The sequence below is a fragment of the Podarcis erhardii genome (genome assembly GCF_964252035.2).
Source record: "Podarcis erhardii genome assembly, chromosome: Z".
NCBI classification, from domain to species: Eukaryota; Metazoa; Chordata; class Lepidosauria; order Squamata; family Lacertidae; genus Podarcis; species Podarcis erhardii.
Window position 1 is genome coordinate 16,616,318 of NC_138504.1, and position 14,930 is coordinate 16,631,247.

Consider the following 14,930-nt stretch of genomic DNA (forward strand, 5'->3'; position numbering starts at 1 on the left):
ATATATACTTTGTATGCCATCACATTTCTTGCAAAGCACTTTCCACAATACAACACATTTCTGTACGTTATTTTCACTAATATATGCGTATTATGCACACTTTGAATTTTTATATGGAACTAAAACTGAACTAAATTTCTTCCATTTTCTTAGCAAATTGTCATCTGACATAAGGAACTCTTATTGCTCACACAAGTAATGTTAAAGTGACCACCAATGGTTCCAATGGTTCACGCAGCATGAGCAAAATTACCTTTAAACTTTTAAGATGAAGGCTTTTTAAAAACCATTTGCTCAGAGCCATCTTTTTGATGATCGTATAAATAACACATTCCCTTTAGATGTCCTCTCCACTCCATAACTTCCATCAAGCTTGTCCATTGGCTGTGCTGTCTGGGGATGATGGAGTTGAAGTCTAAAACATCTGGAAAGCTAAGGAAGACGGTATAAAGATGCTTGGTTTCTTCTTTGCCACCTCTGACTTGGTTGTTTTCATTTGTCTGTAATTTTAATTTGCAGGAAAAAATACAGTATGATGGATGGGGGGGGGGGGAAGGAACCAAAACTTTTGCAGAAAAGAAAAGAAACCTAGCAAAAATGAGACATGAAGGCAACACAGGGGGAAAAATGGATTTTAAATGGCACAGTACATGCTGATTTGTACTTGTGTACCGCCATGTGGACAGCAGGCCTTGATGTATGCTAATGTAATCAGCAGCAAGGAAATGCTCACTTCTGCATCAACGGGCCATGTGGCAGAATTCATAAATCTGAAACAGGGCAAAATGATGCTTGCTTAGGTGCCTATTTACTGGACTTGATGATGCTTAATATTCAAGGAAGGTCCAGATTTCGCTCTGAAAACACACTGTGTGGAACCTCATGTTTCAAGGGAAATTACTGACTTTTACATTCAGTCTTTAGAAAGTTTCACTTTCTTCAAAGGGGGCACCAAGACCTGTGAATACTCCTGTGGAACTAGAAAGGCTATAGCTCAGTAGTAGAGCATCTGTGTCATATGCAGAAGGCACCATGTCATATTTTAGGCATCTGTAGTTAGGGCTTGGAAAGACCCCATCAGAAATCCTGGAGAGCCTCCAGCCAGAAATGAGATTACCAAACTTGATGCAGCCGTGGTCTGGTTCCATATAAAGCAGATTCCTATGTTGGAGTACTCATTTTACCTTCAGGCATTCTACTCATGAGTAAAAGTGGCATAAAAGTGAGAAAGAGTGCACTAAGCTCTGCTCCCTTCTATCCCCTTCTATGGGTTTGAGATGTAACTTCTGAAGTGGGAAGACTCCCTTGCTCACAAAAGCTCCCTGCAAATACAAAATTGTGACCTGATGTTGAATATCATTGAGGGAAGGTGTTGATGATGTATTGTCTGCCTGAATGAAGCTAAGGGAATGATGAGTTTCTGAGAAATTTAAGGGCATATGGAGAACTCCAATCAGGTAACCATTCTTTGTTGCCAGAGGTCCAAACTACACTTGATGTGAATCACATCACTAACAACTGAGTGAAGAATTTTCCTGTAGAAAGAAGCCAGCACAGGAATCCGAGCTGGATTAGGGACCTGGTGTGGTGTTTGAGGGGCTTTAGCCCTTTGCTGGCCACTGTGATCTAAATTGAATTTGCCCTTGTCCATCCCTGCAATTTGCTTGGAACAGAAAGCTCCCATTAAATCGAGTGGGACCTTTTCTTCATGCCAACTGTCTACTCCAGGCCAGGACTTCAGCTGGGGGAGAAAAGGAGAAAATGCCCTTGGGGAACTGAATTTATTTTCAGGACCCCCATAATCAGATTAATTTGCACTCTTTGATTCCGAATTCACAAGTGCTGGTGCCAATTTGAAGCTTTGTTGAATCCAGAGTTGAGCATAGGAAGCTGTCTCACTAAGGCAAACTGTTGATCCATCTAGATGACCTCAGAGTTTCAGACTGGGGACATTCCCAGCCCTACCTGGAGATGCTGGGAATTGAACCTGAGACCTTCTGCATGCAAAGCAGATGCTCTACCACTGAGCCATAGCCCTTCCTTCTACTGTAAAGACTGGTCTCTGACTGTAATCCATTTATATTTTAACATATTTTATATCTGTCTTTTTTATATTCATTGTTATGTTAGAGAAACCCATTCTTTTACTTTTCTAAGGCTGCAGTCACACAGCTGTTTATTCAATTCCCCCAATATTTCCATAACCATTCATTTTCTGCATTGTATTTGAGTTTTCACATCATGGGAAAAAGTCGCTTCCGGGAAACAATGGAAGATTCACCGCAGAGAAAAGAAAATACTGTACTTACTCGATGCAGTTTGCTCCCAGAAGAGCAATGGCCACCAACATGTGTGGTTTAGAAAGAGGATTAAATAAATTCATGGAAGATAAGGCTATCAATGGCTCTATTCTACATCCATGGTTGGAGACAGTATGCCTTTAGGTGCTTCCCAAAAGAGGCATCTGATTGGTCTCTGTGATGACAGGATGCTGGACTAGATGGGCCTTCAGCCTGGTCCAGCGGAGCTCTTCTTATGTCCTTATGCATGTAAGTAGGACAAATTGGATAAAGGGCATTAACCTGAACTATACTATCTGCCTCTTTGTTCCCAAAATGAAGACAAGAAAGCTGAAGAACTTCCAATGTTTTGAATCTTGCTTAAACTGTTTTCTGTGTCAAATGAAGTCTCATTCTCTAGGGACTGTCCTCAAGGGAAAATCTATTTCTTTTTTTTGTAAATACTTAAGGATATAGGGGCATGTTGATAGGTTGAATAATTATGTATATATGGATTCCCATAGTGAAGAGTCCCAAAGCATTTAATTTTGTTTACACTAAGTTCTTGCTGAAGGACTCTAGGGGAAAACTCTCAGAAAATGAAATTTCAATGCGGGTTTCTGCAATTCAGATTTTAGAACAAGCATAAAAAGAACTGGTTTTGTGTTCATAGGTTTTTTTGGTTATTCCCTTCTCTTTCCTTCTCAATGATTTTTATTTTATTTTAATAGGAGCTTATCAGATGAATGGTCTCAATGGTCTCATCAGATCAATGGTCATGTGCTCTCACTGCCTGTCACTATTTGGGGACTTGGTATTGTATATTGTATGTAGGGCTGTATATTGCTGCAGTGCTATTTTTCTAGAAAAAGAGGTGCTGAAACTCACCATGAACACCTTCTTCATTAATGGTGTGCACCTGAGAGGTGCTCGACCTGAGTTCCTTTGAGTTCCCCCTTTTAAAAAGCCCTAATTGTATGTGGTGGCTGGTTGGACAATGATAACCAGAGCAACTATTGCAGCAGCAGCAGCAGCAGCAAGTAGGCAGGTAAGCAGGCATTGAGATGACAGTTGGCAGTTCTGCATGTGGAAAGATGCTATAGGCAGTGCCAAGTGAGTCAAAGGGGCTCTTTTCCATCCCTCTCAAGGTACAATAGCAGTGCATCCTATTTCGCCACTTGAGGCAAAATGGGAAGTGCCACCCTGCCCTTCTGTTGCCACCACCACCACCACACCTGCTCCTGCCACCTGCACCACTAGTTCTGCGACTGCCACCACCTGCACTGCCTGCCCTGCAGTGGCAATATCCGCAAGATCTCCCATTATTTGGGATTAAATCATGGGAGAAGTCACTGAGATCTTGCCTGAAATTGGTGCTGCTTTTCCACCACTGGTGGAGGTGGTGGGGCAGGCAGGGGGCAGGGAGGCTGGGGAAGGAGGTGTCCACAGAAGTGTTACCTCAAGGGCTTTCACACTTGAGGTGGTGGCCTCCAGTGGCTACCGTGGGCCTGCTAAGATCCATGACCTTAGGGGTTCATATTAGTTAATGTGTGAACTAGCCTTGCACAAAACCTTCTCTAGGCAAAATACAAGGTTCTGCTATGGCCACGTTTAGGACACCCATTGCTCAATCAGCTCATAGTTCCTTTTAATTTTTAAAAGTTAAGGGGGCGGTGCACTTAAATTTGTGAGTCAGACTTTACATATATCATGGTTTGCTGAACTGGTAATGAATGGATCTATGAGTAATTGATGTTTGAGTTAACAATTATGCCACGCAGAATGCCTTGAATATTTGATAACCATTCATTGGAAGATGATTCTAGGCTTTTGATTTCTCTCTCTTTCTTTTATTTTATTTTTAACTGTGGCCACCCTATGTGCTGAGACTCCTATGGGCATACTCAAGATCACACAATGTAGTTGATCTAATGCAGATGTTGGAAGCTACTTTTCATGCAATAGTAGTTTGAGACCAAGTTCATACAAACAGTGGATTTCTAGGGCTGAAGAATTTTAAACGATGTTGGACAGGATGGGGTGGGGAAGAGAAGGAACACATGTCTGAGTATTCACATACATATATGGGGAGTTATAAATTGAGGGTTCAATGTGCTTAACAGCCAGGCATTGTGCACATCCACCAATGGATGTATATATATATATACACCATGGAGAATGTGTATATATTCTGTCAATGAGGAGGGAACTGTGCATATGTCTCCGTCAATATACATAATCTCCAACAGGCCTTGGTTAATGTAGATATCTCCAGAGCATTGTATACATTCTTCAGCCATTCTGCATAATCTCAATAAGACTTTGGGGAATGTGCAACATGAAATTATTTTTGTGTAGTGTTTTATTGATTTTCAAATCTGCACTGGCTCATCAATACCACAAAGAAAGAAAGAAAGAAAGAAAGAAAGAAAGAAAGAAAGAAAGAAAGAAAGAAAATATTGATATCACATTGTGTATACAGTGGTACCTCTGGTAACATCTGCTTCAGGTTACATCCGCTTCAGGTTACAGACTCCGCTAACCCAGAAAAAGTGCTTCAGGTTAAGAACTTTGCTTCAGGATGAGAACAGAAATCGGGCTCTGGCAGCGCGGCAGCAGCAGGAGGCCCCATTAGTTAAAGTGGTGCTTCAGGTTAAGAACAGTTTCAGGGTAAGAACGGACCTCCAGAACGAATTAAGTACCGTATGTTTCGTCCCATAGGACGCTCCGTCCCATAGGACGCACCTAGTTTTTTGGGGGGGAAATAAAGGAAAAAATTTTTTCCTTTATTTCCCCCCCAAAAGCAGGTCGGGGAAACCGAACCAGGTCAAGGAACGGCGCTGCGCCTCCCTGCTGTCCCCCGAGCTTGTGGGGCTGGCCGATGTCTGCCTCAGGCGGCAGGCTGCTATCCGCAGCGTGGGGAGCCCTGCGCAGGGAACTCCTGCAGGGCTCCCCACGCTGCGGATGTCTGCCCGGCGCGCGGGGCACTCTGCTTCAGGGTGCCCCGCCTGCCAGGTGGCAGGCTGCTATCCGCAGCGTGGGGAACCCTGTGGGGAACTCCTGCAGGGCTCCCCACGCTGCAGATGTCTGCCCGGCGCGCGGGGCGCTCTGCTTCAGGGCGGATATGCACATTGAAATACAGCCTCAAGAGAATATATATATATATATATATATATATATATATATATATATATATATATAAATATAAATGGAATGGGATTATGGATAAAAACATGTGAAAGTGACACAGTCTAGAAACAGGCAGATCCATCCATGCACCCCAATTCATAAGAACTGTGTATGCACAAAGTTTGGAAATGAAAAAAATAGAACAATAAAGAATTACTAAAATATCAATTCCACTTCAGAATGTGGAATGCCAAAATCCACATCTCCACAATGATGTGGAGAATTGTGGAAGCACCCTTAACCATACGACTGACCATTGCTAAGACTTTCTTGGCTGATGTAAATTTTTTCCTTCACTTGTGTCCTTTGCAAGGAGATAGCCAAGTTTTTAGTACAGTGGCTTGACTGGCTGTTGCCTTGGTAACACAGCACCAGCAAAATATGTCCCCTGTCCACAGAGAGAAAATGTGGAACAGATATAGATACAGATATAGATATAGAAACAAATTAGTCCTTAAAGGTATCCTCAACTTGAAACCCTTCAGGTTGCCTTTTAATAGGTGGGCTTGAGGAACAATAGAATGTGAGACATGTTTTACATATGCTGCTTTATAAGGATATTCTTGAAGGTTTGATACAGAAACTTTAGTTCGATAGTAAACATTATTTGCTATGTGCTCTTGTTTCTCATTTTAGAACAAAACACTTCTCCATTGGCTGTTGCTGTTTCTGGATGCTATTGACCTATTCTATCCTTCCATTTCCTTATACATTTCCATTTTTGCTAGATAGAAGGCCAGATTTTAATGCCTCTTCTAGTCTGTGACTATTTTACCAAAGGGATTCAACTGCGTAATTAAAGTGGATTTGTCACTCTTGTGCAACTACAAGGGGAGGCAATCGGGAATGGGACCACAACGACACATGGGCAGTGAGGCTTACCGTAACTCTTCCCCATCAGTGCCACAGCCCCAATGTCCATTTATGAACTTAGCTTAGGGATTTTTAAGAACATAATAAGAGCCCCCTGGGTCATGCCACTGGCCCATCTAGTCCAGCACTTTCCCCCCACAGTGATTAACCAGATGCCCATGGGAAACCTGCAGACAGAATCTGGGAGCAGCATTACTCCCTATTTATGTTCCTATAAACTGGTATTCAGAGGCATTCTGCCTCTGCCTGGCAGAACATAGCTATCATGGCTAGCAGCCACTTATAGCCTCATCCTCCATGAAGGATTCCAAGTTGGTAGCCATCACTACCTCTTAGGGGACCAAATTCCATATTTTATGTGTTGTGTGAAGAAGTACTTTCTTTTGCCTTTCTTGAATCTGCCAAAATTTAGCTTTGTTAGATGGCCTTGAGTTCTTGTATTATGAGACAGGGACAGTTAGCTCAGTTGGTTTGAGTGTAGATAATGCCAAGGATGAAGAATTGATCCCTATATGGGTCACCTTCTGTCAGGGAACTGACATCGGAGCCAGAGGTGGAGGCAAGGCTCTCAAGCGATGCTGGAGAGGGGCCCAGCAGGGAGAGAGGGAGCTCATCGGCTGGGGAAGGAAATCAGCGTAACACCAGGGATAAAGGGGGGCAGATAGGAGAATTGGCGAGGGGGCTCCAGGACTCTTCGCTGGAGACCAGCGGGGAGAGCACGGGTCCTCCGCTACCCACACCCACCCTGCGCAGAAGACTTCCGTGCAGGGAAAGTAGGCGTAGACTTGGCGTCAAAGAACTTTGCTGGAAGAAGTTCAAGAAACGCCCACTGACAGATTCTGCTAGCGACTGAACAGCCACGAAGTGAAGGGCTGTCCAGCCAGAACAGGTTTAACCAGGCTACCTAGCCCGGAGTGGCGGCAACTTACGCACGAGCAACCCCTTATAACCATTACACCTTCACATTCCTACATTGCAGGAGGCTGGACTAGAAGACCCTCGGGGTTCCTTCCAATGCTACAATTCTATGATTCCAGGGAGGAATTCTTTTCTCCTTTCAGTTTCTTCAGACCATTCTGAATTGTGTGTGCCTGTCTGTTCTCACTCATCTTTTCTCTAAACTGAAATGCCCCAGATATTATTCTAGATAACTTTTGCTCTAGAAAACTTTTATCAGGATCAAGTGGAGGTGGAAGAAAAGGTTAAGCTTGCTTTTAACATGCTATGGTCCAATCTACTTTGCAGCTGCTGTTTTAATTTAAATACACATTGCATACAACCACACATTTAACTCTAGTTTGGCCCTGACACTCCTAGCTAAGATACAGGGGAAGCGCTTGAATGCTTCCCTGATTTTTAATATTTTTTAAAAAACTGAAAAGCAGCCAGGGAAGGCTGCCAGTTTCTGCACAGGAACAGCTGTGGGAAGGGGTTTCCAAACCATTTCCGTCTTACTGTTGTCTGCTCAAAAGCAGCCACCTACATAGATTTGACACTTATGGGGGCAGAGGGAGAGCAGATATGGGTCAGCAGTGCTGCAATCAGGCAACTTTAGACTCTTGCAGCACAATCCAAACTCAAGAGCCAGGAGGAAGAGGTAGCTTTGGTGGCTCTTTTTTTCCACAACCACCTTTAATTGACAATAAGGATATGAACTGTGGAGGAAGAGTAACAGTGGAACAAAAATATGTTTCTACTGGTCTTTTAACTCCTTCAGTCTTCTGATGGCAGATTTCACAGTCACCACTGAAGTGGTGTTGTATGTCCAGGCGCCACCAGCTACTGTTTTCATACAAGAGCCACAGTGCCAGAAACCCACAGATTTCCTCTTCATTTTGGTCTTGCCACAGAAGGAGCAAGTATATTTAGCATGCTGGCTAATTTCAATCTTCTTCACCATTTTTCTCAGGGAAGCTCCCTATCGGGTACCATATTTACCCACAATCCCAACCTTCTTGGTTCGTTTGGTCATCTTGTTACTGCCGCAGGCTGCAGGGAGTGAGCGCTTCGGTGGCTCTTGAGTTTTCCTGGTAGAGCCAGGGCTCAGATGGGGGTAAAGGTAAAGGGACTCCAGTTGTGACCGACTCTGGGGTTGCAGTGCTCATCTCACTTTATTGGCTGAGGGAGCCAGCATACAGCTTCCGGGTCATGTGGCCAGCATGACTAATCCGCTTCTGGCAAACAAGAGCAGCGCATGGAAACGCCATTTACCTTCCCGCTGGAGTGGTACCTATTTATCTACTTGCACTTTGATGTGCTTTTGAATTGCTAGGTTGGCAGGAGCAGGGACCGAGCAATGGGAGCTCACCCCGTCACGGGGATTCAAACCGCCGACCTTCTGATCAGCAAGTCCTAGGCTCTGTGGTTTAACCCGCAGTGCCAACTGTGTCCACAGATGTCTGTAGCCCAGCTTAATGGGTCAATTGTCTTGATTTGGTATACAGCAGATTCCTAAGTTAGCTCCTGTGTATCATTTGACTTAGTCCTTAATTTGCTACCATTATATTTATTCAAAAATATTTATATACCCTTTTTACATGTTTTTCTTTTTTCAATGCACACACAATAATAATAAACCTAGCATTAACACTGTTAATGTCATTTTACATAATCTTAGGGCACTAATGGTCAATGTAGACTCTCCGCAGACGTGTTTGTGAAATTGGTGTGAGAAATTTGCTATCAAATTCCTTTATGTAGGAAAATAAAGGAGACCAGGCTTCATCAAAGGTGTCTTTCTTTTTAACACCTTTTGCTATGCTTCTAAGCCCAGTTGGTCGCTTGAAAATAGTCATGCCCCAGATATTGTTGAACCATACCTCAAGGAGTAGCTTAGCCTGGGATTTCCAAAAATACTCTATCACTAAATGTGCAGCCATCAGTTTTTTTTAAAAAAAATCTATTATGCAACATCAAATTATAAAGTAGAAAAAAAGACAATAAATCAGTACAATGCCATAAAGCAGTACCACATGTACAATCCAATCTGACAGTTCTGTGTATAGTCAACATTGATCTGAATTGGCATTACTAATGCATGGGTAGTTTAAAGAGAGGATTCAGGGTTAGGCTCCCATTACTACTCATAGAAGCATTGGAAGGGGGAAAGCTCAGTGGCAGAGCTCTTGCTTTGCACGCAGGAGGTCCCAGGTTCAACCCCAGACATCTCCAGGTAGGGCTGATAATGTTCCTTGCCTGAAACCCTGGAGAGCTGCTGCCAAGCAATGTAGACATTACTGAGCTGGATGGACCAGCTGACTTATAAGGCAGCTTCCTAGGTTTCCACATGCACAGCAAATGTGCCTTTCACACACCTGTCTTTCCTCTGCTTTGCCAACTGGGGTTGGGTAAGAGCAATGTTATTTCTCAGGGCTGCCATTTGATCTCTGCTTTACCATATACTCAGTTTGCAGGGCAATCCTCATTATGCCTGCTCAGAAGCCAAGTCCTCTTGCATTCAATAAGGTTTACTCGCAGGTAAATAGGGTTGGATTTCAGCCACAGCCAGATAATTACAGAGTGCAATTCAGCTACATCAGAAACCAGCAGGAGGCAAATGTAGCGTATTTCATATTTTAGCTGGTATTTCTGAGCCCCATTTATTTCATTTCTCTTTTTTAAAAGAATTGTTTACCGAGTGAAGTCTGTCATTCTCATTTAATTCCAGTCTAAAGTGGGGGTGGATTCATCAAAACTGGGGAAAAAACATTTTGGTGAATGGAGCCAGGTGTTGTAATGAAATGAGCAGTTCAACGAAAATTGCTGGTTTGAGACTATGTTATGAATTCTTTTTAAAAAACATATCTTCACAGTGGCTCTATTCAGGCATTTAGAGCCTTAGTTAAACAAACACACAGCGGGTGGGGAGTGGGCACCAGCATGCTAGCTTTGCAACCTCCCACCTCAGCCTTGCCACCCTCCATGAATTCAAGGGGACTTATTTGCAGTGAGTAGACAGTCACTACAGATGGACCAACCTGGCAGTTTTGGTATCTCTCTGTTTCTTGTTTTTCTAATCTTAAAAGTTCAGTTTTCCACATTTCTGCATCAGGGGCTTTAAAAAAAAAAAAAAAAATCCTCATGAAAACTTGCCAGTGTTCCAGTGTGAATTTCTCCTAGTGCTCTTATTTTTGCCTTTTCTACCCGAATCACATATTTGCCTTAATATAACATGCAGTTTTGTTATTTTTTCAGTTTTATGCACACTTACCTATAATATGCATTTTTGTACACATGGCTTTGCTGGAGAACTGCACTTCAAAATTCACTGGACTGCAAATCTCACAGAAGAGCATGCCATTCCTCATCCACTGATCTGCTCACTCCATACATTTGTCTTCATGCATTTGGAAATTTAATGCATTTCTCCTTAGTGCAAAGTGAGAACTTGGGGAGGGTCTCTGGTCCCCCATGGCTCAGATGCACACCACCTTGAGTTGTGCATTCAATTCTGTGATCACAACTCTGTCTCAAAATCGGCAGGTCCCCATCTTGTTTAACTTTAGATGTTTAATGAAGACCTTTTTAAATTTAGCAGGCATTTTAAGTAAGTTGTACATTTTTTTGTTACCTGCTTTGTTGTTGTTGTCATTTAGTCGTGTCCGACTCTTTGTGACCCCCTGGACCAAAGCACGTCAGGCACTCCTGTCTTCCACTGCCTCCTGCAGTTTGGTCAAACTCATGTTCAAGGCCGTCTTTAGCATATGTGCCACCAGGGTGCAAAGATCCGCCCAGCGCCAAATTTAGTTTAGCCCCCAAAGTTGTTGACCTTTTTTTTGGAAAAAGTTGCCAGAGTTGTTTACCTTTAAGAAGAGGACGGTTGCGGGATGAAGGGGCAGCACTGACAACAGCAACAGAGTGCGAGCTGCCAGAGGCTAAGTCTGCAAAGAAACCTGCTGCTCGCCACGCCAAAACCACAACGGTCATGCAGTGCTCAGGGCGCAGTGTGCATAGGCCAAAACAAGCTGGCAGGCAAGGCAGCGCGGAGCCTGTGCCGCCTGCCATTTTGTCACACCCCCTAGCTGGCATCCCATCCACCAAAAGGTTAACCTGGTTTGGCTAAGCTGCTAAAACTACTAAAGTGCTGGGATGGGAAGATATGGGGCAGGGTGGGAGAGAGATAACACTCTCTCCTGCTGTTAGTTACGCCCGAGTTTTCTTTGTTGCAGGATCCTTTGTTGCAGGATCTGTCTGGTTGGATTTTGCAACATTACAAAGCAAAGCCTCTCTCCACCTCTCTCCACCCCACCCTGCTCGCTCCTCACCATTCAATTCACCCTCATCCTGATCTTTCTCCTCTTGCTTTTTCTATATTTCCCCTCTCCTTCTCTCACTCTAACCCGCCACCACCCCACCCTTCTGTCTCTTGCCCCCATCAGCCCCGACCCCCGGGATGCGAGACACTCCCTTGCAATCCACTGAATAACTTACCCAGAGAGAGAGAGAGAAGTCAGTTTATTTATTTATACAGTGGTGCCCCACAAGACGAATGCCTCGCAAGACGAAAAACTCGCTAGACGAAAGTTTTCCGTTTTTTGAGGTGCTTCACAAGACGAATTTCCCTATGGGCTTGCTTTGCAAGACGAAACGTCTTGCGAGTTCTTGCGAGTTTGTTTCCTTTTTCTTAAAGCCGCTAAGCCGTTAATAGCCGCTAAGCCGTTAATAGCTGCTAAGCCATTAATAGCCGTGCTTCGCAAGACGAAAAAACTGCAAGACGAAGAGACTCGCGGAATGGATTAATTTCGTCTTGCGAGGCACCACTGTATGTCTTTCCCATTCCCCCGCCCCGCCCCGGCGCCTGTTTTTCCTGCCTTGTGCTCTCTCTGGATTTTTAAAGTGTGGGGAGGGAGGGAGAGAGGGGACTCCCTGTCCAAAAAACACAGGTGGAAAGAGGTGTATGTATACACAAAATTTGGGGCAGGGAGTATCAGTCTTGTTTCGGATAAGGCTCCCCCCCATTTTTTGGTGATGGAATAGGGAAGCCGTGGAGGGGCGGGGCGGGCTTGCTGAAGCTGAGCTTTAGCTAGAGGGAGGAGAGAAAGTCAAAAGTTGTGCGAGCCGCACACGCTGACACCCAGAGAGAATGCAGGAATCCTGTGAATCGCTCCCTTGCCCACCTCTGCCTTGCCAAGCCCAGCAAAGCAGGGTGGCGAAGCTGGGGGGGGGTGGAAGAGAGAGGGAGGGGAGGGGCAGCACAGGTGGAAAAAGAGGTGGTGGTTGGGAGGAGAGAACGGTGGCTTCCCTGCCTGGGGAGGTAGGGATGGGGACTTAGGTGGCTTCAGTTGCGGGTGCCTGGGGCCCCCCAGAATTCGGAACCTGGGTGCCCCGCACCCCTTGCACCCCCAGGTAAAGAGGGTCCTGCTCATGTTGTTAGCTTTGAGAACGCTGTCCAAGCATCTCGTCCTCTGTCGTCCCCTTCTCCTTGCGCCCTCCATCTTTCCCAACATCAGGGTCTTTTCCAGGGAGTCTTCTCGTGAAGTATAAACATAAATATTTGGTATATATACCAAAGTATAAATATTAGAAATAACTAAATAAAATAAACAGTTCTAATAGACATTGGCAGCCAGTGAGAGGAGCTGCAGTAAATGTGGGATCACAGTTTTGGGTGGTAGCCACATATTTAGTGCAATGTCTATTTGGCTCTGGTTTTGGCTTGGCCTACACACAAAGCACGGTGAGATGGTAGACCCATGAAATGGTAGGATGGATTGTACCACTTCAGTCTGGTGCTCCAAGTTCCCTGAAAATGGAAAGCTAGCACAATAAAGAGTAGGATAGGCTAGAAGTTATACCCTTGATGGACTAGTTCATTCATCCTGGTTTTGGCTCCTGGAAAACTTGCTATCTTCATTGCAGGCCTTTTCCACCTGACCTGGGAGGGCAGGGCCCTGACTGACTCCAGCTACAAAAGCAGAAGCTGCTGAACAAACTCTTAGGCTAGGATGTTGGGGCAGGGTGTTGTTTGTGTTGGTTTTCTGTATCTTTATTTTAGATTTTGTGATTTATGTGAAAATTATTCAGTTTGGTTCTTTTTTATGTTTAGGACTGCTTTTGTTATGTTGCAGTTGCATATTGTTTTCATGTTGTAAGCCACCTTGAGCATGATTAGAACTGTGGAAAGGGGTCATACAAGTAAAATTATGTATGTATGCATGCATGCATCACTCACAGGGAAGTATTTCCTTTTCTAAAAGCATGTTAAAAACTTCAGCCCCATACACCTGGAGTCCAAAATGGTACAGTCATTTTGCTACCTTAGTACTCTACCACTTCATACTACTGCATGTGTAGAGACCAGACCGTTCTTGTAAGCAATGGGCTGGTTCGGGGCTTCAGAACCTTTGGCCCGTCCAGATGTTGCAGGACTGCGGCTCCCATGAACCCTGGCCAGCATGGCTAATGAATTCTGGATTCTGGGAGTTGTAGTCTGGCAACATCTGGAGGGCCAAAGGCTCCCAATCCCTGACTGGTTGAAATAACTAAATTTCCTGAATGGAGGGGAGTGCCCAATGTATTCGCACTGGGAACATGAAAGAACAAAGTGGCAGTCAGCATGCATTCCTTAAGTTTGCAAAGCTGCAAGGCTCTTGTGTTGAATAAGCAAAATGCATTTTTTAAGGTAACATCTAAGAAAAGTGTTGTCTTTTCTAATTGCTGTTATTCCCGTTCTATACCCTTTTGTCTAGCTTCACCATCAGGATTCTTAGGGGGCTTTTTACTTTTTATTTTCTGTATGCTCTCATCCATGAATGCTAAGATTCAGCACAATACCTTTCTCTAGATCCTACACAAAACCCAGGGAAACCTTTACATTTTATCCCTGCTTTATGGAGGTTTTTTGAAAGCCACTGCCGCCAAAAGTGTCTTTATTTAATTGAATCTACCCACAGAAACAGAGATTTTCAGACAGAGAAAGAAAAAAAACAAGCCTTCATTTTCAAAATTAGAAAGTGTCTGAATTGCCGCATTTCACACACACAAAACCCATTTATTGAGCATCACAGCTGCTCACTGTATGATCCTTTGTATTTGGGTGCTGGTAGATATTTATATCTAATTAGCTATCTTACACGCCATCAGGCAATCTGCATTTAGGGGAAAAGAAAGCTAAACCGTATGGAGTCAAAAGCTGCCAAAACCCCGTAGTAGAGTGGTTCCAGTTCAGGCATGCAGTGCAGAGCAGCCATTATCACACCATAGAAATATTTGTGGACATTCCCATGATTAAATTGAGAGGCTCAGGACAGAAAGATCTCAATCTGTTGCATATTCTCCCATACTGGGTTCATTTTGCTTTGCTCCTCTGTAACTGAACCTGAGGAACTGGGACTACGTTCAAATAAATACATTCAAATTAGTGCTATTTTTCTAGAAAAGGGGGTGCTGGAACTCACCATGAACACTCCCTTGTTCTCTTATAATGGCAATGGTGCCTGTCTGTGAGGTGCCAGAACTGAGTTCCAGTGAGTTCCAGCTGAATAAAGCCCTGGTTCAAATTAATATGAAGCCATATTTCCCTTTGCTGTTGACCACTCATATGTCCACATTAGGTAAAGGCAAAGGATCCCTGACAGTTAAGTCCAGTCG

At 44.0% G+C, this 14,930-nt stretch overlaps 1 pseudogene across 1 annotated transcript; it reads right to left on the minus strand.

Moving 5' to 3' along the window:
• Positions 1–7,962: 7,962 nt before the first annotated feature.
• On the minus strand, positions 7,963–8,340 carry LOC309334323 (large ribosomal subunit protein eL43 pseudogene; annotated as a pseudogene). Its single transcript has one exon. The product of its transcript is annotated as a large ribosomal subunit protein eL43 pseudogene (transcript).
• Between the last annotated feature and the right edge of the window lie 6,590 nt (positions 8,341–14,930).